The following is a 27,813-nucleotide window of genomic DNA, read 5'->3' on the forward strand; positions in this document are numbered from 1 at the left end:
TGTGCAAATGGTGGCACTAAACCACCAAGAGTGGTGAGCAATGTGGTGGCAGGAAGGAGCTTCTCAAGTGCAAGGCAAAACTTGCAAGGGCCACTCTAGGCTTGTGAGCCTTCCCTATCACATTGCTCACAGCTGGGCCCAATTCCCCCACCTAGCCATGAGTGTAGGAGTGCCTTTGGGCAAAGCTTCATCCAGAAGCACTGTCTGGTGAGGAACATTAGCAAAATGCACACAGGTCAGGCCAGAAGCATCAGCAGTGTGATGCAGGGAGGGCTGACACCTGTGCGGAATACAGGTGGATGACTTACAACATGTGATGGGGTAGAACAAACCTGCCGAGCTGGTGCTTGAATGAGAGACAACTAACACACATAGATATGTTGGTACTGTTACAACAGTAATATTTTCACAAGAAAGATAAGTACTGAACAATATCTTTACTGTACCAGGCACAAACTTATCAACATCAGCCATGCGTGACCTCTTCTCCATCTATTCTTTCCTTCAATGAGGTATTTATTGCAGGCAAGAGCAGGCATACTTGCAGGGCAAATGACTTTTTGCATCAGTACTTGTACGTTTTAAATGAGAGTAACTTGCTTATTATATCCCAAATATTTACAAGTTAGGCTTAGTAAGAACATAAGAGTAAGGGACAACATAAATTCCAAGTGGTTGCTTAATGCCAGAAAAAATGTTCTTTGTTCAAGAAATTCACTAATTCTAAGAGACAGAAGTGAGGCTGTATGAAATCTAGGAGTGTCTATGTGACTCTAACACACTTCATTGGTCAATGCTAGCAACTTGTTAGTTCCAGCTCAAAATATCATCTGTCTTTTTCTTAGTTGTCCCAAAATTGTCCTTACTTTGGCCATTAACTCTTCCAGAGCAGTCCAACCAGCAGGATGATTGTCAAGCATGGCATTGGTTCAATAGTGACCCGACAAAAGGATTTGATATAATAGGAAGAGTCATTACCTACAAGATGTGAAAATAAGCACTTTCTGAGCGACTCCTTGAGTTCATGCCTTCCTTGGCAAGTCTCTAAGACATGCACTAAAATGAGAGGAAAAGGATCTGTTCTGAACATAACGCTCTGGATGTTGGTCTGGAAGAGGTTCCCTAAAACTAGAAACCTGCTACTCAGCACCGGATAAACTTGGTCATCCTGTGTTACACTTATAATATCCACTTATTCCATAGGATTTGTAAATTTAATTTTAATCCCAGTATCAATCCACCAAAATTCTTTCCATTTCCTCAGAGAAGTCAAAACAAAACAAATTCTCTTTGGTAGACACAGTATTTCTCAGGCAATCATGCTGACTATGCATAATCAAATCATGCTACTTAAGCTCTCTCACTGTACTCCTCCTTAGGTTTTCCAGCCTCCTCCATGTGGATATTTCCTCTTTTCATACTACAGTATTTACCTAAATCATGCAAAAGCAGAGGGGTACACTGGACAAAACTGGAATAAAGTCAACACAGATTTTAAAGATGTTTAAGCATTTAGCTCCCCTGACATTAGGAACAAGACATCTCACAAAATCTGGTTGTTAGAGTGGGACTGGAACAAAACTGCATTCCTCTATGCAGCTGGAGTCTGATGGTCCTGTTTGAAAACACTCTTTATCACCAAAGCGGAGAGAAAGCAGGCACAGACCAGCTGGACACAATGTCAACAGCTATGCAAGGGCAGAGGAACTCCTGTCCTTATTTTGTTAAATCTCCAGCAATCCCAGTCTAACCAGGCCTAGTCCAGGAGCAACTGCTACTGAGGAATGCAGTCTCCTCAATAACCTACTATTTTCCAGTTCAGACACAAGACACCTCTCTCAATTCATCCTGTTGCAACAAATATACTACAATACATACACTAACAGCAACAAAAAGATTCTACTAAAACAAGCCCCTCCAAGAAACTTTGGCTCTCCTGGGAGGAGAGGCTGAGAGAGACACTATGGCTGTTTTTACTGAAGGTGCTCAGATACTCCAGCAATGAATGTGATGCAGAAACACAAATTAAATAGAAACCACCCAGCTGACAAGACTCTGATGTACTTGGATTCTCCCTAGGTCATCACTGACATTGCACACTCTTGCCAGTCCTCCAGCACCTCCCAGTTTTCTCATGTTGTCCCAATTGCCTCAGAATTCAGAGAAGCTGGTTACCTAGGCATGGATTATATCGACCTTGAGAAATTGAGTTTTCAGGCATTTCGATTTCATGATCACTTGTGCAGGTCTGATCCTGATCTTCTCCAGTAATTCTCTTTTCTCCCTTGGGAAATTTCTGCCATCTGTTCCCTTATTCTTTCCTGAAAATGGAGGCAAAAATATAGCTTTTAGCAACACCCTCAGTAAATGCTTTCGCTTTCTCTCATAGGCCACATCATCCCTTTCAGTAGCCTGTTATTCCAAATGCACTGCAAGCAAATACACTTAATTGTATTTTAAAGTGAGCAAAGGTTTCAATTACCAGTTTCGTTCTTGCCCAGTGCATATATTTATTTCAAACACTTATGCATGTTTCCTTTCATTCACCATCTGTCTTATTTTATTTCCATTCATTCTTTCTGTTGTGCATTGTCATCTAATGTAGAGCATTGTACTGGAAGTCAGGTCTTCTAATTCAGCCGCTTATCCCTCAAACTCATGGTGTGACCCTGTGTGTGTCATTAAGCCTTAATAAGCCTCATTTCTTACCTTTAAAAACGATATTGTCTGAATGAACCATTACATCAAAATTGTTTAATTTAATCAGAGTAGTAATACTTTATAAATGTTAGGTACTATTTCCATTTCATGCCAATCATGCCACCCACATTAATAAACTCCTTTTGTTTACTTCTGGGCTCACACATATGTCAGAATCTACTCTCAGGCTCTGGGTCTGCAATGAACAGGTAAATTTCACTTTGTAGAGATCTGTCTTGCTCCTGAACAATTTTCCCTTCTCAACAACTTTCCTCCAAAAATTATCCTTCATGAAACCATGCAGAGAAAACCTGTTAAAAAGAAACTGAATTTTTAAGCTGAACAACAGATAATGTAAATATTTTGGTCCCCTCTTCTGCTAATTGCTCTCTTTTTTTAGTAAGAGTTTCTGAATGTAAACATCCACCCAAAGCATTTTCAACGCAATGTAATCACACTGAAATGAGGAAGGAGACCCTAGGAAAGATAACTTAGGGATGGACCCCATCTATTTATTTGTGGCTCAGAGAGGTGCAGAAAGCCTGTAACACTCAAATCATGATAACAAATTGAAAATTGACACAAAGTGTTTTGCTTTGGTTTGCTTGGGGTTTTGTTCGCGTTTGGTTTTTTAACTCCAGTATGGTATTACTCAAAACAGTTGACAGACATAGGTTACTCTTGTTTCAGTTTTGAATGGTCTCATTAATATTTAGCTCCACAAATTCTAGTTTCTTTAGCAAAGCGAGAATACCTTCCCTACTCAGAGCAACTCAACAAAACCTCATTTGGTTATTGCCACTGGAACCTTTGCAGTCACAAGTCCAGGTGGCCTGTGTGCTTCAGGCAATATTTTGCGAACACCTTTTACAGGTTGAGCCCCAGCTATATTCCTGACATGCTCAGAACTCCTCTGAACATCACTTGCACATTAGAACATTCAAGAAATACAGAATCAGACCAAAGGACAGCAGAGCATGTGTTATACAATTTACTGGAATAAAAACATCTCAATCATCATTTGTCCTTGCTTATAGCAGGTTAAATCAGCTCTTCAGGACTAGTTGCTCTAGTAGAGAGAATTGCCTATCAGTTTCTTTCTATTATAATGTCAGATCGTGCCTGCTCTGGGCATCTTCAGTAACACACATGGGTGGGAGGCAGTTTATAAGTAGAAGAGTATGGGGATTTTCATTATTCCTTTGAAGTATGAAGGCTTGATCAGTGGCTTGATCCTAGCCATTGAGAGGACTGGAGCCAACTTCAGTGCCTATTTCATGTTGGTTGTTTCTCGCCTCTGACCAGATAAAAAGGAATAGGGAGAAAACACAGTCATGACCCTTCACCTCAGTAAACCTTTAAGGCAAAATGACCCACAGCAGGAGCAATCCAGGAAACTTTAAAGCTCTGGAAACCACAACTTTTTCTCTAAGATGCACTTCACCTCTTTTTTTTTTTTTTAGTGAGTTTTTTAGTGATTCCTGACTAGCTGTTACAAAGCTCTTCATTTCTATATATTCTTCAATGAGAATTCAGCTGGTTTTGTGTCCTGGACCCTTAGGCATTTCCCCTCACCAACTCATTCATGACTTTTTTCTTGGATTTTGTTTTCTAAATTTTTTCTTCTCCCTCCAACATCAAAGTTACCTATTTTTTAGGTCACCTGTCTCAAGTGCTCACCACTAGTTTCTTCCTGTTTGTCTAAACCTCCTGCAGAGATCTCTGCCCACTAACCACTATTAAAGAGCAGGTAGGGTCTGCAGAAGATCTGACACCTCTAGCAACCAAAGCAACTACTTTGTTTGTTCTCAAAGACTAAGCGACTACTATTTTTCATTCATCACCCAAAGACAATCATACACATTTAGCAGCCAAAAGACTACCACAACTCAAATACAAGTGTTAGCATTACACAGATTGTTACATCTATTCAAGATGGATACCATTTCCCTGTTGTCTTCTGCAAATCTTTCTTTGACTTCAGGCCTTAATATTTCCTTCTTCCCTACAGAAGGGTATTTCCCCCTGTGCTCTGTTTCACTACAGTACAGCACTTCCCAAGAGGTTATGGATTTATTCAGCAACATCAGGATCTTCCACTCCATCTTTTCCATCAGTTCCTTACACCTAGAGTTCAGTCATCAGCCTGCTGAGACTTTCACTCCTCAGGCTGCTCCATCTCCAGTCCACTTAGCTGGCTTCTGCTTCCCATATATCTACTTGAGAAGTGCTGAGTAGCATAACTTGCTTGAATCTCTCACTTTTGCACTCATGCAGCTTTGGAGGCCTTGTCCCAAGGGATGTCTCCCTGCAGTGCAATACCCACTCCTTTAGACTCACACCTGGCAGACTCATCCCCCGGAAAACAAAGGGAAAGGGCTTGTTTCACCTACAGACCTTACAGGCTCAGCTTATCCTCTGGTAGAGGAAGACATTTAGGATATATATTGCTGCCATAAATTGTAGGTAGTTAAAAGAAAAAAGAACCCTGTGGAGATATCTGAAATCTAATCTCAGACAGGCAGCAATCTAAAATAAACTACAGCTGGTGTTTCAGCTTTGATTCTGCTGCCACCAAAGGCAAATGGCACAATTCCCATTGATTCCAATTAAATCATAGACTAGATCCTCTTCTTACTCATCTTTCCTTTTTTGATGCCTCTATCTGCTTTTCAGTTGTAAGTTTCCCTGCAATACCACTCTCAGGACCATAAAAAAATTCTAAGAAATCACACAAGTGCAAATCTTGGTACTATTTTTTTAATGAAAAAGTAGGGAAGACTTTTAACTCTCCTAATTAATGGCATGGAAGAAAAAGAAGCATGGTTTTGTGCTAATGGTTTAGTTGGTTTCAGTTAGGGCTATAATCCATCCTAAGAACCAACATACCTTCCGTACATCTCTAAACTTCAGAAGAAAAGTACTCCCTTATGACAGTGAATGCATAAATGTGAGAATGCAACTGTTAACCATTTTGCAGTGAGATGGGTGTTTAACCCTTTTGCATCTAGCTTGACCTCGATATGCCTTATCTCAAAGCAGAACATGCACACACCTGTTTTTAGGCTGTGCTCGCACACATGTACAGAGGAAGCTGTGGTGCTGTGCAACATCCCTGCATTGGTGCTGCCATTCTTGTGGGAGTTGCATCACCATAAGTTATGCAGCTTTTTGCTTCACTCACTTTGCTTCACTGTTCTTACAAGGACAGCCAGAGGGTCTCCTGGTTTCCACTTCAGTGGTGACACAGAGTATGACACTGAATCTGTGCTGTGGGCAGCTCAGCTGCAGCTCTTTTGAGACACTTGGGGGCAAAGTTTCAGGGGTGCCAGCTCCAGCATTTTGCTGGGCTCCCTGTCCTCTTTCCTGCAGGTCTACCCTTGAAACTCTGGCCTTCCTGGTTGCAGAGAAAAGCCTGAAAACATGGAATCTTACAGTATTTTTAAGTGTGACTCATGACTTTTTGCCATGAAGGGCACATATGATTGCCTCCTTTCAACTTCCCTTTGTCTCTTTGCATGCAGCCACACCTGCAGATGTTCAGGGAGGAGTGCCTGCACTCATCCACCCTAAAAGCAGCTTCTGTGTATGCAAAAGTCACCACCCGCTTGCACAGGTGTCACTATTCCCATCGGGCGGGTGCAGAGGTTCTGCTTGATGGGGCTACATGTGTATAAGAAGTTGCCCCTTTGAGCACACTAGTCTGAATATCACATTTTAGCAAAGTAGCACAGCTTTTTCCGTGTGTTCCATCCACAAAACATTTTTTAAAGTAGTTTTACAATGTTAGATATACAGATAGCTATCTCAGACTTTTTTTTCTACTTCCACTATCTGACCTTCGCAGTTATTTCATACAAAGCACAGAGCTCAGTTAGCTCTTTCTAGTGGCTGCTGCTCAGAGTGCTCAGCTCACAGAGGCAGAACCAGCCCAGACCAGGGCACAAGGGATTAGAAGTGCCCATCCTCATTACCACCAGTCCTTCTCAGCTTTCTCCAGGGCCTGCAGGATGCACGGCCCTGTCCCATAACCAAAGTGGCTGGGATGCTGGCAGGCCAGTCAAGGAACCCCCAAAGAACATCCCTCCTGACTTCACAGAATGTCAGGATAACGTAGCAACACAAAACCAAAAATCTTTGTAATTTAAATTCATCTCAAGACAGATTTTAAAAAGATATACCAACAAAAATGTCAAAGAGCTCTGTCATTTTGCCTCAAAGACAGCAAAAGAGGTTTGATCCTTCTCCAAACCAAAAGGCCAGAGCCCTGACCCACCAGCAGAATCCCATCCTGGCACTCTTCAGGCAGAAGACCTTCTGCAGGCTGGCAACAAGTTTTCTATATCAGGCAGATCACCCAAAACACCTTGCTGCTTTCACAGTACTATGGAGGAAGTACAGACCCTCATTTTTCTTTAATCTCCCTGGATCATTTAATCAAGAAATGACACCAGATGATGACACTGACACCATGGCAGCCCCAGGGAAATCTGCCCAGAAATGGCCTCAGACACCTTCAGCACAAAGCTGCCCAAAGATATCTCTCCAGATGTCTTTAGTAACAACGCCTGTGACTCAGAGAGCACTTAGCAGCGAGTGTTGAAGGTAGCTGAGCATCATTACCCCATTCAGATGGGGAAAACCAGACTCTCTGGGCTAAGTGATTTGCCTGCAGCCCCGCAGCACCTGGCAGACCTCAGAGCAGGAACTAGAGCCAGGGCTATGGTGTGCTAATTCATGGCACAGAGCCAGCGCATCCAGCCTGCCTCAGAGGGGTTACAGCCCACTTGCTCCTCTGCGTGCATGAGGTGAGTGCGACCCCACAAATTCTTTTGCCTGGAGACAGGATGAAATATAAATTTAACTGCCTATTTTTGCCATTAAATATGTTCCACCAGCCTAGTCCCACACACATCAGTATGGAATACATGAATACAATGCAAAAAAAAATGTTAAAAATTAAAGCGTAAGTGGCTGAATTCAGTAAAGCCAATAGTTGTATTCAATAAAGTAACATGTTTGTGATTATTGAATTTTGCTAGACACATTTTGAAGATAATATCTTATTTGTACAATGAATGGTTAGACTAATCAGTGCAAGGGTTTAAATAGTCTTAAGTACATTAGCATAATCACTCATGAAGCACATGTAGTTTATAAATGAATTAACAGCTACAAATTAAAGAAGTGTCTGCTTTATAAAGCATCTGCCTTTTTTTTTAAGGAGAAAAAAAGGAAAGTTGGGCATTCTGATTTTCAAATGCTCTCAGACTGTGCAATGTGGAAATGCCTGCTTGCACCCTCCACTCCTCAACATGCCCAGCCCCCCAGGAAGCTCCAGGGGCAGTTCAGAGGAGGTAGGACTCTGTGCATGGATGAAGCTCTGCAGACCCCAGCCCGGAACTCTCATCAGTTCTACCTCACTCCTGTTCAGGATTTTTTATGCTGTGTTAAGGTTAAACTTAGGTTAAACCTAAACTGTTTTAGGTTTCTGAAGTGCTTGCACCTTCCCAGAATTTAGAAAAGGTGTATTTTTACTAATAGGATGATTTTACAGACCCCTTGAGTTTTCTGAAGTGAGCAGGATGCATAGTTCCCACTCTGTGTGCCCTTGTTCCTACACCTCATTCTCATGTATTAAGCAAAGGAGAAAGACTTCTTTACTTCTCCCTGAGGTCAGACATACCTCAGCCAACCTGACTGCTCATTTCCCTTGGAGGTGAGGAACACAAGTGCTGCTCTGCAGTCAGGGGTGATGCCACCTTAAGCCTATCCTGAAGAAATCCCAGCTGGAAAGACCCTCTCCAGCCCCATATCACAGCCTCCATTGAACATGCAAAGGTGCACATGTGATGGAGCTACAGATGTTCCATTACCTGGTAAAGAAACTGAAAGGGTAGGATTCTTACAAAAAGTGACATAGGAAGGGGAATAAGAATGAGCACTGAGAATGAGGGACACAAAATAGGAATGAGGAGACAGAACCAAAGCAAGTAGAGGTTCTTCTCAACAGAACTGGTAGTTAAATGGAGGAGTTAGTTGCCAAAGAACATTGTGAACAGTGCATGGTTTCAAGATGCAGTTACACAAATTAAGAAGACATATATCCATTTGGGTACTAGACATAGACTCTGGTGGCTTAGGAAGGCAGGAAACCGATAAGGAAATATTCCTGCTTTTACCCTGTATACCCTTCCCTAGGCATCAGATTGATCATTGTCAAAAGATAGAGCCAGACCAGCCATTTTATGTTCTTGTACTTTTTTATTCCAGAGTGCAAAGGTGGAAGTTAAGAACTGCATTTTCCAAAAGACAAAGCACAGGGGGAAGTTTTACCCCAAAGAGATAGGCTGCTCCCTTAGTCTCTTGCTCATGATCACTTGAACAAGCTCATTCACCTCCTTCCTTAACACCCACCCCACCCACAGATCACAGCAGCAGTGGGTGTGTTGGGGCTGTAGTAAACACCTCTTGTCCCCTCACTGTCCACCCCAGCCTGCACACAGCCCTGACGGAAGACACCAACAGGCTCATGAATCCTTCTCATGCTGCAGTTTCTTTGTGGGCAATTGTCAACTACTTGTGTGTAGAGCAAAAATTTGGTAAACACATTTCTCCTTTGGTTATACTACTACTTTTTTTTCCCTATGGAAAAAAATACTAGTAAAACATATTTAGCCCATCACACACACTAAGTCTTCAAAGGTGAATTTGCCTTTTATTTTGGATGGATTTTTTTATCTTCCTGACTGACTGGGAACCACTGTGAGGCAGTAATCAAGAGCCTTGCACTAGAAGTCCAACCTTCTGGCCCAGCTCCCTAGTAAATGTACTGCTATTTTCATCTGAGGTTAAGGGCAGCCCAGCCACCTCTCACACTAAGAAGTATTAAAAATACTTCCCTCAGTTCTCAGAAAGAGAATAATCTAAACTCTCAAACTAACTGAACTGAAAAAGAAAAAAGAAAAAAAGAAAAAAAAAAAAGAGGAAGCCTTAGCGCGAAGAGCTATTATTATGTCTTCTCACATTTTGCTGTAGCTAAAAGCATGAGTTGTATATATAACTAATGCACCACCCACCCAAGCAAAAATACTTGCTTGAAAAAGTAAAGGCATGCCTGTCAGAACTCATCCTCTTCCATTCAGTCTCCATTGTATATTTTTGTTCCTGTGATAAATTAGCCCACTACTTCCCAGGTGATTCTGGCATTTCAAATTTGAACACAGGACATGCTCAAGTAAAATCACATAGTAGCTTCACCAGCAGTCTGAACTCACAGGGAGCTAGTACTCTGCAAAGCAAAACTGAAATGTGAAGGTAATGGGGTGAAAGTTTGAGGCCTGCCCTCCACTTGCACTCACTCACACACATTAATGTTTCCATCCTGGCAGCTATAAACACTGTTTACCATCAAACACCTGCAACAGATTTCCAATACTCTCATGCTTGCAGTCTAGGTTAGCATGTAATCTGTTTTGTATGCTAGTACAGAGCAGAAACCCGAGATTGCCCTGGAGGGTTATGGTTTGTAGGTGGAGCTGCCTGGTCACATCTTTCTTAGTCTTCTCATTTCTGTCTTTCTCCTTCAAAATTCTAAATATCCTTCTCAGTGTCAGCACCAACTGGAATTCTTTTCTTTCATTAAGCATAGCTAACACCTACATCAGCTTAAGCTGTAGTCATTTTCTGGTTACACAGGCAGACTTTCCAGTCAGTGAATAGGAACACAGAGAGATACACAGAGACACCTCTCAGTCAGTCAAATAGTGTCCTTGCACAAGAATCTTCCAATTTTAGCTCTAGAACCAGGCTTGCAAATATAGAGAGGAAACCAAAGAGATTTTACTCTATCTTTTTGTGAAAAGATGGCACAGTCTGTGACCAGCTATACTTTTGGAAGGCAGTGGTGACAAATGATTGGAATTTCCCTGAATTGTAAAACAAGGTTGAGAATTTCTAGGCAAGACTCAAAATATTTAGCAACTTTACAGGTGGTTTTACAAGGATATTCCAGTAGATCTTGGACCTCTGCTGTATACAATTACTAATGTCAAGATAAAGAATAGGTCTTCTCACTAGTTCTGCTGCTTTCAGAATCTCAAAACAAGTTCAATGTAGTTGGCTCAGCTCCTAACTTTCACGCAAAAGGAAATTATCATCCTGTAACATAATGTGCAGGAAAAACCCTAATTCCATGCATTATTCCTGGACCGGGTGACCTCCCCAGTCATCATATGTTTCCCCATCTTGCCCTTACGACGCACCCTAATTCCTCCTTAACAACCCACAACAGAAACCTGGGTAGAGTGGGATGAGAATATAATTTCCACAACTTCTGGAGTAGCTGTTCCTCCAGTATATCTGACATATAGGGCAATGCTGCCTGGGCTCCAAGGGAGAGTTTTAATAAGAATCTATACTGAGTTAGCAAAGGTGTACAAGTTGGGAGCAAGGTGCTCCAGCAAGCACCATTATGTACATATTTTGCAGGATGTAGCTGAGGTCAGCATTAACACGAAGACATAAATAACTGCTGGCATGCAAGGGCAGAGTAAGACATTCCAGAAGATCTCTTCTAAGATGAAGTATTTGAGTCTGCTCCCTAAGCACTGCAAGGTATAATTGCATTCAGGTATTTATGAAGTTCAAGAAGTTCAAAGCCATTCCAAGGCTTTGCTGGGTCACAAGAAGTGATGGATGTGATGATACAGTAGAATAAAACCCTGGCTCAAGACTTGTGTACTGATTTGATCTGACATAGCTCTGCTCAGCGTGGAAGAAATCCTTGGGATTATTCCCTGAGTACAGTTTTTCCCTACAGAGCCTCTGTTTCCTAGGCTTGGGGTGCACAGGAAGGCCTATGTGCTACTGAGCTCTTCTAAAAGTGGGGTATCATTTTCCTACGCTGATTTTTCTGTTTGCTATAAGTTTAGGGCTTTTAAACCATGCAAATGTGCCTAGAGATTGCAATGGGTGTATGTTTGAGAAATCCAAAAATAAAATAATGTAATGCAGCCAAATACTTAATTACCAACATGTGCATCTGTTGTCAAACCATACGCTAAGTGAGTGGCACTGCTCATTAGTTCTGCTTTCAGGAGCTACCAGGCGTTCGTGTCATCACTACCAAGAGTCTTCTGAGTCTGAATCATCCCCGGAAAGGACAGATTCTGTCACTCATACAGTCGCTGTTAACAAGAATGCTGATGGTGTAGCAGGTGTTTCCTCCACTTCTCTAAACCTGGAAAGGTTCTGGCACAGCTTCTCTCCAATTTTCCCTCTTCAGAAAGGAAAAACAACCTTTCTCTCCTGGCTCACATGAACAGGCAAGCATGTTCCAATAACTCAGGTATTGGATACAATTGCTCCTATTCACTCTGTTGCCTACAATACTGTGTGATTATCATGCTCTGCTAGGTCCTCAGGAAAGAATGCTGGTTTATCCAGTCCAAACCCTTTTCATGCAATAAAACTCTAGCCCAGTGAAACAGAAGGAGGTCTGTGACGCAAAGCAGTAAAAAAGGTCCACTTACTATTTAGCTGACCCATTAATTTGGCAGTGGGTTTGAAATGCTCTTCCAAAGTCACTGACTGATAAGTCCTTTCAAACCTTTAAGGGCATCAGATGTTCTGAAATGGACTTGGAAAACTTTCTGCACTTTGTCCACATCAAGCAAATGCCAGCTGGGATCTAAAGAAAAGAGCAGAGCACTACTACCAGGAAAACAACACACAAGTGCCAAAGAAAGGATAGAAGGGATCTGAGCAATCCCAAATATGGGTCACAACCTGATATTACAGTAAAAGCTCTACAAAACTGGCTGCTCCAGTAGAGACTGACTGTAGGTCCTGACTAGCTCTTGCAAGTACTGAGGGTCTAGGGCTGGCTCAATCCTTTCTAGGGATTGCCCAGGATTGGAGCTGATCTCCATGGCTCATGCAGTCGATGTAGCCTCCTGTGATTTCAGGTAGGCTGTAGAAGGGCACACCTCATTCTGACTACTCTTCCTTGGCAGCTCACCTGTCCTGGTGTGCAAGAGCTGATCCAACCCATGCTGAGGATGCAGCAGAGAATCAAGGGGCCATAGCTGGGCTTCATCCCAGACAGGGTTTTGCTAGATGCCAGTTATATCCCAGCCCAGATCCACTCAGTTCTCCCCCTTTCTCTGAACCAGAAAGGCCCAACTTAGGTCTCTTCCCTCACTTTTTAAATGCCTTGGGGTCTTTTTAGACAGAGTTCTTTATGAAGGAAATCTCAGCAGTTAGCCAACACTGAATGTGGCCAAGCCCAGGCTCAGGTAGTGGCATTTGCATGGGCACAGCAATTTCAGGTTGTCCCCAGGTTGCTGCTCCAGAGCTGGAGAAGGCAGGAATTCCCACTCCCTCCCTGTGCCCCACTTTTCTGTGGAACAATACAGCCAAACCAAATCCTTTTTTTTTTTTTCAAACAGCTGAAGATGGCCCAGGCACTCATTTCCACTCATAATCAAATACACATTTTCTTTTCAGTACAGTGGCTCCCAAGAGCTAAAGCTGGAACATTGAAACACACAGCTTAAATCACCAGTAGGACACCTCTGGTGCTGACACTGATGTACCCAGCCTGGACCTGTTCAGGGCTTGGACAGTACTGGCTCTCTGTTCTCCAGAACTCCCCTCTGAAAGCTTTCCCATCCCTGCCAGCTGCAGCAACCAACACTGCTTACAGCAAATGTGTCACATATAGGTAGGTCACTAAATATCATGCCCAAATGCAACACAGGATCAGATGCCATTAAAAAAAAAAAATCATGTTGATGTAAGCACTATGCTTTTACTTCCCCAAGTCTGACAGGCCTCCTACACAGCCAGTAGCAAGTAGCTATTTCTCTTGTAATATCATCAACTTCCAGTAATGTTCACTTGCCTGTTTTTAATCCCCTCTACAGCCCTTCCTACCATCCTGTGATAAATCCCTTCCCCTCTACCATTTCATGACTGTCCAGATCTTTTCCTCTCTCTCACCACTACAGCTGGCTTCTAGACCATTCTCCACTTCTTTCTGCTAGCATTTTCAAAGCTTATCTAAGGCTCAACAGATTTTTTTCCCTTCTTGGTGGTGGAGGGAGGAGGAGGGGGGACCTGCTGCTTAGCTGGCTTCGGCAAGCCTGGGCAGCTCTAGCTGAACTCCCCAGCCCTCTGCCAAGAACAGTCTAAACAGGAGCACCAGAAACATCTTTTAATGTCATTTGAATTAATATTTTTGGAATTAGGCACACTTGAAATTGCTTTAAAAACATTAAAAAATAGAGGGAAAGGGTTGGCAACCATGTGAAGCTCAAACTGTATCACACACTACTGTCATAGGAAAGTGGCTAACAGGAGTGTCTAAGCCATTTGTGTCAAAGGACTATTTTTCCATCACTTTATTTAATAAAGATGTTCTTAAAACAAGGCTGCTCTTAGGTTTTGAACAGAAGAAACCATTCCCGGTTTTGCTCATTCTAAGCAACATACAACAGTTAGATGTATGATGTGTTCTTGAGAAGAAGAAGACCCTATCCCCTCAAGGTGTATCCAAAAGGAGAAAAAGGCAGACCTTTTCATCAAAAGGATGAAAAGGACCTATGTGCCTTTTCCCTCTCCAGCTCCTTTCCTTAGTCACCTGTTCTTCGTGCCAGAGAAGCAGTGTGGGCCTCAGGAAGGCCCGTGGCTTTCTACCTACTCTCATCATCAGGCCCAAAGAGTTCCTTAGAATTTCACTCTGTGCGCCTTAACCTTGCTTCTGTGATCATCAGAGATTTCCTCTGTACTCACAAGGCCACCAGCTTTAACAACTTACAAGATCTAATGAAGGATTACTCAACCAGCATTTCAAGGAGAGTTAAAGCCAGCCAGATTCCTGGTGCCTTCCTTCTTTCCTTCTCAAACTTTGGCTTCAGAGGGGTAGAGCCAGCACCAAGGGATAGACTCAAAAGATCACCTTTCAAGAAGTACAGTCAAGGTTTTAGGCTGGCTTTCTGATGTCCAAAGCAAATACAAATTAGGCCATGAAAATTTCAGGTATGAAGGAACTGGAGACACTTCTCATGTAGAAGTAGGGCGGTACAGAGAAAGGGGTTGTTAACTCTTGGACCTTGGGCACTGCATAGTTCACAACTTAGTGCCACCTTCCTCTTCTTCGTCCCACACACAATGCAGCACAAAGGCTTCAGACAGTGCTGCAAGGACATCACGCAAGTACCCCAGTGAGATAAAGTAGATGCCCCCAGTAACAGCAGTCTGTCACTGGCTACCCTCAGCTCAGGTTTGTGTCTCCAATATGACGATCACAACCATCTCCATGCCTGAACTTCAGTTTGGATACAGCCAGCAAGTCTACTTCGGGACAGTATCCACAACAACTTGCAACCACAAATGAAAAGCCTCCTTACAATAGCAAAACATAGGTTTAGAAGCATGAAAGAAAGCAAAATAATCTGTAGGAGTAATCTAGATATATATGCACACTTTAGGAGGGAAAACAGATAAGAATCTTTCAGGTGAATTAGAGGGCATACACTTGCAGAGGAATACTGCTTCTTGAGTCTGCAATCATTTCATGATTAACATCTGCTTTCTTGGCCAAGGAATGCTGGTTTTTATTTTTCCATAGCCCAACCCTTGTTCCTAGCTTCTAGACAGGCTTTTGCATTTTAGTTGTCTCAGTAGGAGAAATCATGCTCATTCCAACTCAGTTTGCATGTAATAAATTTCTCAGGCTCTTATTTGTCCCCTTAAATTTATTCTCTCATTTAAAAAATACAAGGAATTAAAAATTGCTACATTTATGCTAGACTTCTGATCATCTCTCTCAGTTGCTATTAACAGTATGGATCACAGCATAATTCATTTTGTCACAGGCAGAAGAGAAGGAGTCTATGCATTTCACAATGATTTAGAAGTCCCCCAAACCTTGAAAGGAACTTGTCAAAGTCTTTAAAATGTTTTGGCCTCATCTTGTGATGTCTCCTTTCTGAAGAGAACCTTTTTGAGGAGCTTGCAAGACTGAAAATTTCCCTTTTCTTGCATCAAGGTGAACACCTTTCTCCTAAAGAAAAGCAAAAGTTGCCATACAACTGGTGGTGTTATTTGAGGATTGGTTTGGGATAATGTAAAACTTGCCTTTGGCTGCTAAGACAAAAGACAGCCCAGTCCTGGAGATCAGTTAAGTATGTGCGTCATTTACATGCGTGACCTGTTAATCTACAGTACTGAAAAGCTTTTCTTTCTAGGAAGACAAGAAGTTTGTACACTCAGACCTCTCCTCATTCTTCATGGGAACAGGGAGAGCTTAAACATGACTGACACGATCTGCACTCTTCTAGAAAGCAATGGCTTTTGTTTAGGTTTCTTTTATTTCTTTCTGCCATATGCTAAAAGTGACTATCATTTTACATTATTATAATATTTTTAGTTGGCTTGATATACTGTACACTGTTCCTTCTGTAAGACAAGATCTATGCAGGAAATTTGATAAAGTAATTTTATTTCTTCTATTCATTGCTACTGCTTTCACTTGCTGACAAATTAAATTCCAGTCATCTGAGTCAGCCTCTTATTTTAGATCATCATCCCATTCTCTGTGTTTTGTCAAATAAATATACTTGTATGTGTAACTATACGCTGAAACCTACAGACTATCGACATGACACTAACTTAACAAGTTAGAAAAAATTAGTTCTTCTAGAGTAAGTTACTCTGGTTTCACAAACTCTTTCCATCCCACTTTTCAAAGCTATATCATTACCAAACTTCTATTGCCTTCTCCATACAGAAGGTATTTTATTAGCTGAGACCCACTTCCTCGTTTCAAAGTCCTTACAGCCTAGGAGCCTGGCTATGAGTGGGAAGTGACAGCTCGGAGAATTGCCCCGTGAATGCATCGACATGATGGTCTGTAATAGCACAAGTGTGTGTGTACTGAGGCAGGGCACTGACCCTTTTACTCTTCACACACTGTGCAGCCAAGCAGTCGGCCCCCACTTCCACAGTGCCCAAGGACTGCGTGTCTCCCTCTGCTCGTTCAGCAGCCAGTGACGGGCCGGGTGATCTGACCCGCTCCAGAAGGCAGCTCAGATCCTGGCAGTGCTGTTCTGAGACAAACAAATAAAACAAAAATCCAAGCCAAGAATTCCAGGAAGGGCTGAAGGAACAGTGGGATGTGGCCAAGAGTCAGAGGCATATGGGCTACTGCACTAGGCAACCAAAGAGGGCCAGGGCATGGGCCCAAGCTCTGGCACAGCATCACCCACTGCTCAACTGTCAGTGCTGTCCTTGGCACAGACTTGTTCTTGGCAACCAGCTCTCACACAATGCCTGGACACTTTCAGCAATAACCAGGGACCATTCCCAATACATGGTTTGGATGGGCCACCTTGTTAGCGTGGGAGACGAAAAGGACTTAGGTTCAAAAGCAGTGACTCTCCAGCTGGCCTTGTGGCCAGTGAGTAGTTCCCTGGCCTATTTTATTCACTAGTGTAGAAGCAATCTTGAATACCACAATTCATTCAGCACAGAGAACTTGCCAGGACAGGCACTGCCTCTTACTAGGACTGCCCCAACCACTCCAACATAGCAAACTCAGCTTTCTTGTATTCTTTTTCTCCCCAAGACATTTCTGTAGAGTCTATTTAATCTCCCCTCAGTCTTCATGCATTGTCTGGGCTGATTTTTAATTGACCAGAAAATTACATGACTGCATCTATTAGGCCAGAGCCCTATTTTACCTTGATGTGGCCCTCGAACTGAAATTGTAGATTGCATCTCCAAGCAGCAATCTACTACCTTACAAAACCCTCCTCTCTCATGGTCATTCTGCCCCTGAATCTAAGCTTCTCCTATTGGATTCAATTCCAAATACATTAAGTACAAGCTGAGATCAGCAGAGGCAAGTTATAGGAAAGATAAAGATCTGTTTAAAAGAAAAACAATTTCTGATTAAGTTAATGCTACTTATTGATTTCTATTTTCAAAGAGCATTACAAACATGAAATTAGTTTTGCAATATCCAAGGGAGTTATATATATAAGCACTGTTATGCACCTTTTTATAGAAAAACAGGTGGTAAACAAGAGGACAAAATCACCTAATTTAGGATTTCTTTGTTTTTTGAGCATTCCAAACAAAACTGAAGTGTCTCACATCACAGGCCACATGAAAACATGGAGGATATCCACATGCTTGACACATGCAAAAAATACAAAACAAGTTAGGAAACTGATGTCCTCAAGCTGAATTATCTGTCCCCAGGCTGAATCTTCTTACCTTTTGAAAGTGTAACAGATGTCACCAGATAACTTCTACAAAAGGAATTGATGTCATTTTCTCACCTTTTTTAAATGTAACTAAAGTCTCAGATAACTTCTACAATAGACTTTGCTTAATAAAAAGGTACTTTGTGTTTTCAAGCATTGCGTAAGATTATCTCACACAAATAGATATGCATTAGGCAGTCGGAGAATATGTATTAGATAGGAAGGTTCAGGTAATTTTACTTTATAAAAGATGTAATTTTTACCCCTTGGTGTGCTTGATTTGTGGAGACCTCCACCTTTCACCCTGCACGGAATAAACAATGTCTCCTTTCTAAACTAGACTCTGTGTCTGTCTTTAGAGAACTCCTAAAATCAGCAACAAAAGGAACCAAGACAAGGCAACATCAGGAATTGCTGGCACTCAGCCTACAGCTCAAACCACTGGATAGCATTGCTTCACACAGCTCAAGAGATTCACAGGTCCAAGGGGAAAAAGGGCAAGCATGCATGCACTAGAGCAGAAATCTGCCTGCTGCAGTCCATAGAGTACATCTGCACTAGGTAAAAAAATAGAAGTGTATAAGCACTGAAATAAGCAAGTGGCTGGACAAATACTGACTAATAAAGATGAGATAGGTTTCTGTGAATGCAGCCCGGGTGTTCTTTGCAAAACTGATCTCATAGGGACTTTCTTATAAAGTATCAAGGTGAAACAATGTTCAGCTTAAAATGGTTTTTAGCAAATGCAGATCAGTCAGTTTCCCTGCTTGGGTGCTCATCATCTTCCTTTTCTGTAGTTGCAGTGATTCCTTCCACTGCTCTGCTACCCTGTCCCACCTCAGCCCCAGAGTTCTGCTTAATTCTGCTGCTGCCCTTATCAGCCCTGATGCAATTTGGTGTTTGCAACTAAATTAAGGTGACCAACACAAACTTTCTGCAGACCTGCTTTCCTTCCTTCCTTCCTTCCTTCCTTCCTTCCTTCCTTCCTTCCTTCCTTCATTCCCAGAGCTGCAACCTTTCCTGTTGCTGCAGTCCCTTGCTCACCCATGGCTTGAAATCATTATGCACTAGTTGCAAACAAATGTGAATAAATTACAGTAATATTCAAATAAGGGGAAGAAAAAGAGGAGTAACAGAGAGGAAGACTAGGAAACCAGGGAAGAAATGCTAATTAACTCAAATAGATTGATTTGCCCTGTTTGCTCAAAAAATTAATTACCAAAAAAAATTGTAAATTAAGAATTAAAAGCACACAATAAGAGGAGCCAAAAGGTTTTTCTCTGGCATCTATTATGACTATCTGAAAAGGATTGTGCCTAATTAGACATCATTTTGCACCAAGATGACCTCATATTATAATTAGATTTACACTAAATTACTTGGAAATAATTACAATGATTGGATATCCTCCATGACTGCCAGTTTGGAAGCTTTCATGTTCACATTGATCCTACACACCTCAGTTTCTTTTGGCTGGGAGTTGGATCTTTAGTAGGTATCTAACATGCAAAAAAGCCAGCATTCTTCAAAATCTCCATCAGGTGACATACACTTAGAAAGACAAGAGAGATGTGCAAATTTTCATGTAATAAAACCATGATCTAAACACGTGGCAGGTACCCAGCACTATTTGCACTCCATTTTCTAAGCAGGACATTCACAATGCAAACAAATGTTATTAATTTTTATCTTTACAACTAATATATCCACAAATACTTTGGGCTTGTAAAACATACTGCTCTAGGATATCGCACTGCAGAAATGTTAGCCCAAGCTCCAACAAGTGTCAGTTGCTACTTCAGTCCTATGGACTGGCTCAGCAAGTCAGTCAAACTCCAACTACTTCAGTGGCTACAGAAAGGGAGGGAAGGCACGTCTAGCACCCTGGGCTAGACAGACATGCTGGGTTGTGTGATGTGGGTAAGAAAATGCTAGTCATGCTAGAAAACACTCACAAAGAAGCTAGGTCAGAAAGTCAGGTCAATGGTAAGGTGAGAAACTGGAATAAGGTAAGGAACAGCTACAGGAGATCTTCCTGTATTTCAGCATCTTTCTGATTCACATGGAGAGCTGGAAGGATAGAGCATAGTGAGCAAAAGACACTGAGATAAAAGTGAGCCTGCATACCCTGAAGTGCAGCCTGGGGAAGGGAACAGCTTCAAAGCTGCCCCACAATGCTTTGAAAGGCACAAAAGATATGGGCTTGCACAGCTACATCAGCCCTTGCATGGAGCCAGCTGCAAATCTGTCTGGACAGAATAAACACAAAATCTCCTCCAGAACAAAAGAACATGCACTAGCTTTCATGTCACTGTGGCAGCCAAGTGGGAAAGATGGGCAACTTCGTTTTAGTGGGAACAGCTAAGGGTGTCATAGCCTGGGTGCAGCTGGTATAACTGGTCTCAGGAGACATGAATACAACATATCTTCCTTCTCAGTGTCTGTTTTCGAGACTGTTTCACAAGGCATGGATATGGATCTTCCTGAAGGCCAGCGCACAAAGATGGCCAGCACACAAAGGAAGGCGAGAAACTCCAGCAGACTATCACCACCCAAACACTCAGCAAAAGTACAGGTCCACAGAGCTCAGATCTGCAGAGTACCTGGATGCTTCAGTATCCAGGCTGTTGTATGCCCTGCAGTTTCAGTATGCAGAATAAAAAGTCCTGTGATTTGTGCAGTTATAAAACCGGCCAGCATCTGAATTGGGAAGAGAAGGTACATTTCCCATATCCAGGCCTACATCCCACAGCCACAGTCTCTGAGTCTCACCACTGACATGCATGACTGGTGGCACAGCCCAGCCACCATAGCCTCATTCATTTCCAGAATGGCTCTGTACATCTTGGCTGCTGCAGAGCTTTAGAAACAATGCTTTTAATATTTTGTGGTATTGACTTACCCATTCATTGTGTAGTGACATTAGCACACATGAATAATCATAAAATTTTAAAAAAGGATAATTAATATTTAACTTTGCCAGAGGGATGTACTTAAGGGAGAAACCATGTTTTAGAAAGAGCAGCTGATATTTGTCAGCTGGAGAACAGGACTAATTAGATGCATCAGGCAGTGGTGACAGGAAGTTGAAAAACAGCTTGTCAACTCTGAAATGACTTATGGCAAATGATTATATATAAAGATGCTTTGTTTTATTCTCACACACAGGTGTGTTCCTCATTTTCCAAACACTTCCTGTGCCTTTTGTTCCTGTAGTAAAACAGGTGCAAAGCAGATTGCCCGCTCATAGATATACCATAATTATATTTTAGGTAGAGCAGATATGTGGTCCATTTCTTGCGCCCAAACCAACAAGGTGTTGAACATTGAAGTACCCTCCATTCTCACTGCTTTCAGTAGAAGATGGTCAACAACTTATAGGATCAAAGGCTTGATGTCTCAACCACATAAGGAAAGTGATGTAGGGGATGAGGCAACGAACCAGGAGGCCAAATTCATGTCTGTTGTAATGTTGGTTGACTGCAGCCAGACAGTTCATTGATCATAGAAAAGGATTTGCCCCAGGGTGTTTTAATTTAAAACAGATTGACATTAATCTGAAGAACAAATCACCCAAATCCTAAACTCTGATCTGATGCAAGTCAGATGCAATATGACAGCAACTCAATCTCCCGAGCAGCAGAGCTGCTAGCTTCAACTTCATACTCATTTCCGAACGGTGTCTGTAAGTTTTTGAATGCTGTTGGAATAGGCCCAGCAAGGGATAATTTATCCCAGGTAGAGGTACATATCCTTCAGAACACACAAAAGATACCAGAAAAGTGAAGGTTCAAGGGGGAATGGAGTGCAGGTACTGAGGAGGGGAAGGGGCCACTTTAGGAAGTGCTTGATTAGTGAATGAGCAATGCTAATGCTGAGCAAACAAAACAGAAGCATAAATTCTGAGACACCAGTTAAACTGCAATCATGAAGTACTCTAAAAAGCTTATTAACTTACCTAGGAAATTGAACCCAAACTAATTGTTTGAATTGAGCTGCTCAAACAATAAAAATGTTTGAAATGTTCTGAAAGTAATTTGTTTAACACAGTATTTGAGCTGTCACAAAAACAAAAGACAGTATTTCTCTCCATCCACAACAAAATCACACCAATACACACACTCTGGCACCAGAGAAGAATATTTAAAGCCGTATGTAGCACCTGTAATACATTGCTTGTATTTATAGTCCTGGTATGATTCGTTTCTAAAGAAAAATTATGCCTATAGACAGCATGTTTTGTTCTTCCTCGTTACTCATATGCAAGAATGAAAGATCTATTACAACATAGTCTTCTTTTCACCTGCTTTGATGAACTGCCTCAAAGCTCTCTGGGGACACTGCTGCAAAGCCTGTGACTTACAGCTTAGGCTCAGAAAGCAGATACTGGATTGCAAGAGCAGACTCAAAGGCCAGTTCAGAGCAGCAGGGGCAGCAGATTGCAACTCCATTTCTAAAAGCAAAGGACACCGCTGTGGTACAGGTGATTCCCCTCAAGCCTATACCCTCACAAAGGAAAAACTTAACAGATCTGCCTTTAGGGACAAATGTAAAAAGTTCAACTTGAAACTCTTAACACCTGTTTCACAGAGACTTCTCTATATTGCATGTTATTTAAAAATTGCAGTTCACTTCAGGACCATTTCTCACTAAGTCAGTTAATGATTTGTACCTCAGCTCAATTTTCCTAAGAGAGTGTTTTGTTCTGCTCAGGTCTATATAGCATGCCCATCACTGTGATATCTCAACACCTCCCTGCAGTGCAACAACCCACTTCCCTGATGTGCATCTGTCACAAGTTGATCTTTCTTTTTTTCTCTTCTCCTCCCATGGAGAAATCTTCATAGATGAAAATAAATATGAATATATTCAGTTCACTTTTCAAAAATAGCTATATAATGTATTTATACTTTCATATATTAGATATAAATTTTTTATAATATGCTTATTGATGCCTGCTATTATCTGTATTTTCAGTACTAAAGGCAGAGTTGAAGAAATGCATCTTAGCAAAGTACCCAGGTTTCTGGTCGGTCACACATTTTACTGACATTTACTCCACAGACTTGTGTAAGAACCTGAAAAATTTTAGCAGAAGCAAAAAAAAGGAAATACTTGTTGCAGAGCCTCAGACAATCTATCAGGTGTTCACACAACACATGTTGTAGATAAGCTCTGAGATCTCAAACTGGACATAGCCGATACCCAAACAGTGAGGAAGATAACATCGTGACTAACACTGAGCTTTGTACTCGGCACCAGAGGTGTGACAACCCTGATTTGTTGATGGCACTGACCTGGAGAAGCTGAATGTTTTGTCCTTTGTCAAGTGCCAGATCACTGCAGGGTTACGAACAGAAACTGGGGCATTAGGACAGAACCTCGTGGTCTAATTATGTGGTAACCAGCATCTTGCTTACACAGACTTACATCCATCTGCAAAGAGAGGCAATTGACACACTTCCCATTGTGTTTTTTGCAAGCACACATGCAACTGCAACACTGAATGTGCAGCACCTACAGTATTTCCTCAAATCTATTTTCCTTTAACCCTTTCAAGTATTCTGCTGACTGTTGTTAATTACAGCTTTGGAGAGAAAACTATGAAAACACAGCAGTATATTTCCTAGAGATACAGAGGTTTCAATACACACATCTGCACAGCATTCATCATTTTCCTGAACAGTCCTGCACAAAACAGCATTTCTGTCATTACATTTTTAATATAACAATTCCCATGGGAAACTGTTGATGAGGACTGGGATACAGATGAAGAGAAAGCAGAAAGATTGCAAGATGAAGGGCTGTTCTCAGCCTACAGATGAATGATGGTTCTCGTAGGAGCTTATCATTAAGTACAGATGAATGGTAGATTCTGCCATTTTTAGTAAAAACTACAAAACCAACAGGAAGGCTTGATTTGATGGAGGAGTTTTTTAAGTGAAGAACTTCCTTGAGAATAAGAAAATGCTTCAGACTTCAGGTGTGGAAATTATCAAAGTTCACAGATACTTCTGACAACAACCAGAGCCAAACTGGCTCTTTTAGCTCCTTTTCCCATGACTGGATCGGCAGAGGAGATCTTGGAATCCCTACAGATCACATCACAGGGGGAGCAGGGGAGGACTTTGACATAGGGACACAGGACCATCAGATATCAAAATGCTGTGGTGGCTTAGAAAATCAGATTGAGCCATGGCAAAGCTACACTAATTCTCCACAAACACTGTTTCAGGGCAATCTGTACTGTCATGTACACCACTTGTGAGCAGGAGCACGTATCCTGTGAGTTTTCACAGTACAGCTCACCATCAGTAACTCATTAACTCAAATGCCTGCAACTGTCTGCCCATGACATTATAGTCTGACCTTGGGAAAGCCACTCTCACCTGACTGTGTTAATGTATTAATTGCTCTCTGGCAGGTTCTGATCCTCCTTGTCTCTTTCTGAAATGGAGACATGGTGGATTCAGGCTTTACACAGCATTGTGCTTCAGATTCGCCATCAGAAAAGTGGAGATAGTAACATTTACGTACCTCAGCAGGTAGTTTGGATGCTTAATTAATCCTTTCAAAGCTTCTTAAAACATAGATATGAAGTAAAAAACTTAACTTTTAATATAATTTTCACTGTGTAATTAAAAAGTACAAAAAGCTGTTTTTCCAAGCAATAAATAGCTATTTAAAAGAATTCAAAACTTATTAAACTATTCACTACTTTAAGACCTCGTAAAAAAAGAAACACCCTTGGAGTAGTTAATCTGACCTGATGTTTAATTAGAACAAATTCAAAGGCAACAGCTCACTCGTGATTAAAATAACATGATTTCTGCCATTTCTTTTTTTGGAGTTCAGTCAAACTTCACATTTTGTAGTTTAAGCCTTTGAATACCTGGGACCCTGAGAAATACCAGCCTGTCATCCTGACATCTGTGTTTGGGAAGATCATGGAACACAGCCCTCAAGAAGTTTTGCTAAGGCACATGAAGGACAGGGAGGGAATTTGAGACAGCCAGCACAGCTTCACCACAGGGAAGTCCTGCCTGACCTCCTATGATGGAATGACTACATAAGTGGACAAGGGAAGAGCTACAGATGTCATTTATCTCAATTTTTGTAAAGCCTTTGACACAGTCCCCCCCAACATCCTTCTCTCTATCTTGGAGAGATATGGATTCCCTGGGTAGATTGTTAGATGGACAAGAAAGTGGTTGGACAGTCACATTCAGAGGATTGTGATCAACAGCTGAGTCCCAATGGACATCAGTGACCAGTGGTGTCCTCAGGGATCCATACTGGGACCAGTGGTTTTAATATCTTCATTAATGATGTAAACAAGGGGATTAAGTGCACCCTCAGCAACTTTGCAGATGGCACAGAGATGAGTGTTGCTGTTGACACACCAGAGGGATGGGACGCCATCCAAAGGGACCTGAACAGCCCTGAGAATTGGGGCCATGGGAATCTCATGAGGTTTGATATGACCAAGTGCAAGGTGCTGCACCTGGGTCAGGGCAATCCAGGCTGGGGATGAACAGATCCAGAGCAGCCCTGCCAAGAAGGACTTGGGGATGCTGGTGGGTAAGAGTTTGGATTTGACCTAGTCATGTGCCCTTGCAGCCCACAAAGCCAAACATGTCCTGGGCTGCATCCAAGGCAATGTGGGCAGCAGGTGAGGTGCCCCTCTGCTCTGCTCTGGTGAGACCCCACCTGCAGTGCTGCATCCAGCTCTGGGGTCCCCATCATGGGAAGGACATTGACCTGTTGGAACAAGTCCAGAGGAGGCCACCAAGTTGCTCAGAGGGATGGAGCAACTCTCCTATGAGGAAAGACTGGGATTATTGGGATTGTTCAGCCTGAAGAAGGGAAAGCTTCAGGATGACGTAATTGTGGCCTTCCAGTACTCAAAAGGAGCCTACAAGAAAGACGGAGAGAGGCTATTTATGAGGGCATGTCGTGACAGGACAAGGGGGAATGGCTTCAAACTTAGAGAGTAGTTTTAGATCAGGTATTAGGAAAAAATTCTTTACCATGCGGGTAGTGAGGCACTGCAGCAGATAGCCTGGAAAAGTTGTAGATGCCCCAAACCTGGAAGTGTTCAAGGCCGGGTTAGAGGGGGCTCTGAGCAACCTGATCTATTCTAAGGTTCGCCTGCTGATGGCGGGGGGGTGGAACTTGATGATCTTTAAGGTCCCTTCCAATCCAAGCCATTCTATGATTCTCTGACTCTGTGAACACAATTTAACGTGAGCCCACTCAATGACAAAAGCTGCCTGCAGCAGGAACTGTCACTGAGACACAGAGCTATCAGCATTCCCACATACTGCGTAAGACATGACATGCACCCTGGTGGGAGGCCATGGGGGTGAACAGATCATTTGTTTGGTTAGTCAAAGTCACACAAACTGGCTCAACTGGAATCCAGAAGGACTTATGTATGCAAAGGGAAACAGTTACAGGCTGTCTGTCCACAGTAAAGGCCATCATTCAAGTCCATACCCAAATTGCCCGTCAGCACCATCCAAGAAGCCTTGGCCATGGTAAGAAGCACAGAAGGTATATGCAAGGTCCTTTGTGCCAGGAAAGTAAGAGGGTAAGTGTGGGAGAGCACAAGGACAGAGGCCATAATCAGCAGCACATGCCCTTTGATAGCAATAACTAATACAAGGTGTTTGTTGTTAATTATTAATATTTGAATACGATTTAACATCTTTAACAGTAACGCTTCTGTAGGTATAGAGGCAGAACACAGTTAAAGGCTTTGATAAAATTTTGGTTTTATCACACACATACCAGCACAAGCAATGGTTGTGTAGGACTGTGAATATGAGACAACACTGTAAACATTTAACTTTAAAAGAAAATATGGCAGATGACTGCTGTTAGAGTAATAAAGAGGTGCCTTAATGCATTGGTCTAAGTATTTGCAAACAGGATAAATGTTTTACTACTGTGTATCCTAAAAGATATACACAAGGTCAAGCTGTTTTTCAGTGTATTTGTACTGCCAATGTTGGAGCATCCAACAGCTTTTGTGACATTACAGTGTGACAGAGCTCCAGATGTGATGTTCACCAATAGACTAAGCTGATCAAAATCCAACATGAAGCAGCTAAGTGATGGTTATAGCACCACAATGCCTACAATATTAATGCATTAGGAAGTTCACTCAGTTTCAGAAATATTGCTCTTTCTCCTATAGGAGCAGTCAGTTTTGTGCACAACAACTTTTACACAACTTAGCAAAGAATTTTAAACCTGGATTTAACTTACCTAGCCTCGGTTCACATCCAACGTCATCTTCCTGCTATCTCTCAGTGGGAGAAATTACGACTGAGAGAGGACATGGAATGGAGAGAACCTCTCCTACTCCAGGAATACATCACAGATAATCCCATTCCTCCAGCCAGGTAGTTGGATTACAGAATGTATTTTGCTTTAGTTTGTATCAATCATGTTTCAGCTCAGAATGCCCCATGAGTGTCCAGCAGAGCGTTGATAAAACAGCCAGTAAGTGATTAAGGGATGCCTGTATGTGGATATAAAACCCAACCTTAGTTGCAAGGGGGGGACACAATGCTAACAGGTCCTGAGAAATCCACAACCCACCCCAGCAAAAGTCACCTTGTGACTTTTTAGCTGTTTACACCTGTGCTAAAAAAAAAATCAAAAACCTCCTGCTTTTCCCTGATGAAGTTTTACATCTAGATTTCAAAGGTATAAAAGATTCCACAGGCTTGCGGCACTGAATACTCATGGCCTATATATTTCTGATTAGCTATTATAATATATAAAAAATATTTTACTGATTTGACAGACTTTATTAGTACATAGGTTA

At 42.0% G+C, this 27,813-nt stretch overlaps 1 long non-coding RNA gene across 1 annotated transcript in view; it reads right to left on the bottom strand.

The window, feature by feature from the left end:
* LOC104685455 overlaps positions 1-27,500 on the bottom strand; it is a 205,507-nt gene extending 178,007 nt beyond the window's left edge. The window contains exons 1-2 of the long non-coding RNA XR_005604191.1: positions 27,249-27,500; positions 2,176-2,321 (exon numbers count right to left, since the gene is read on the bottom strand). This is a non-coding gene — a long non-coding RNA (uncharacterized LOC104685455). The remainder of the gene's footprint in view (positions 1-2,175; positions 2,322-27,248) is intronic.
* Between the last annotated feature and the right edge of the window lie 313 nt (positions 27,501-27,813).

The sequence above is a fragment of the Corvus cornix genome, chromosome 3 (genome assembly GCF_000738735.6).
Source record: "Corvus cornix cornix isolate S_Up_H32 chromosome 3, ASM73873v5, whole genome shotgun sequence".
Classification (NCBI taxonomy): domain Eukaryota; kingdom Metazoa; phylum Chordata; class Aves; order Passeriformes; family Corvidae; genus Corvus; species Corvus cornix.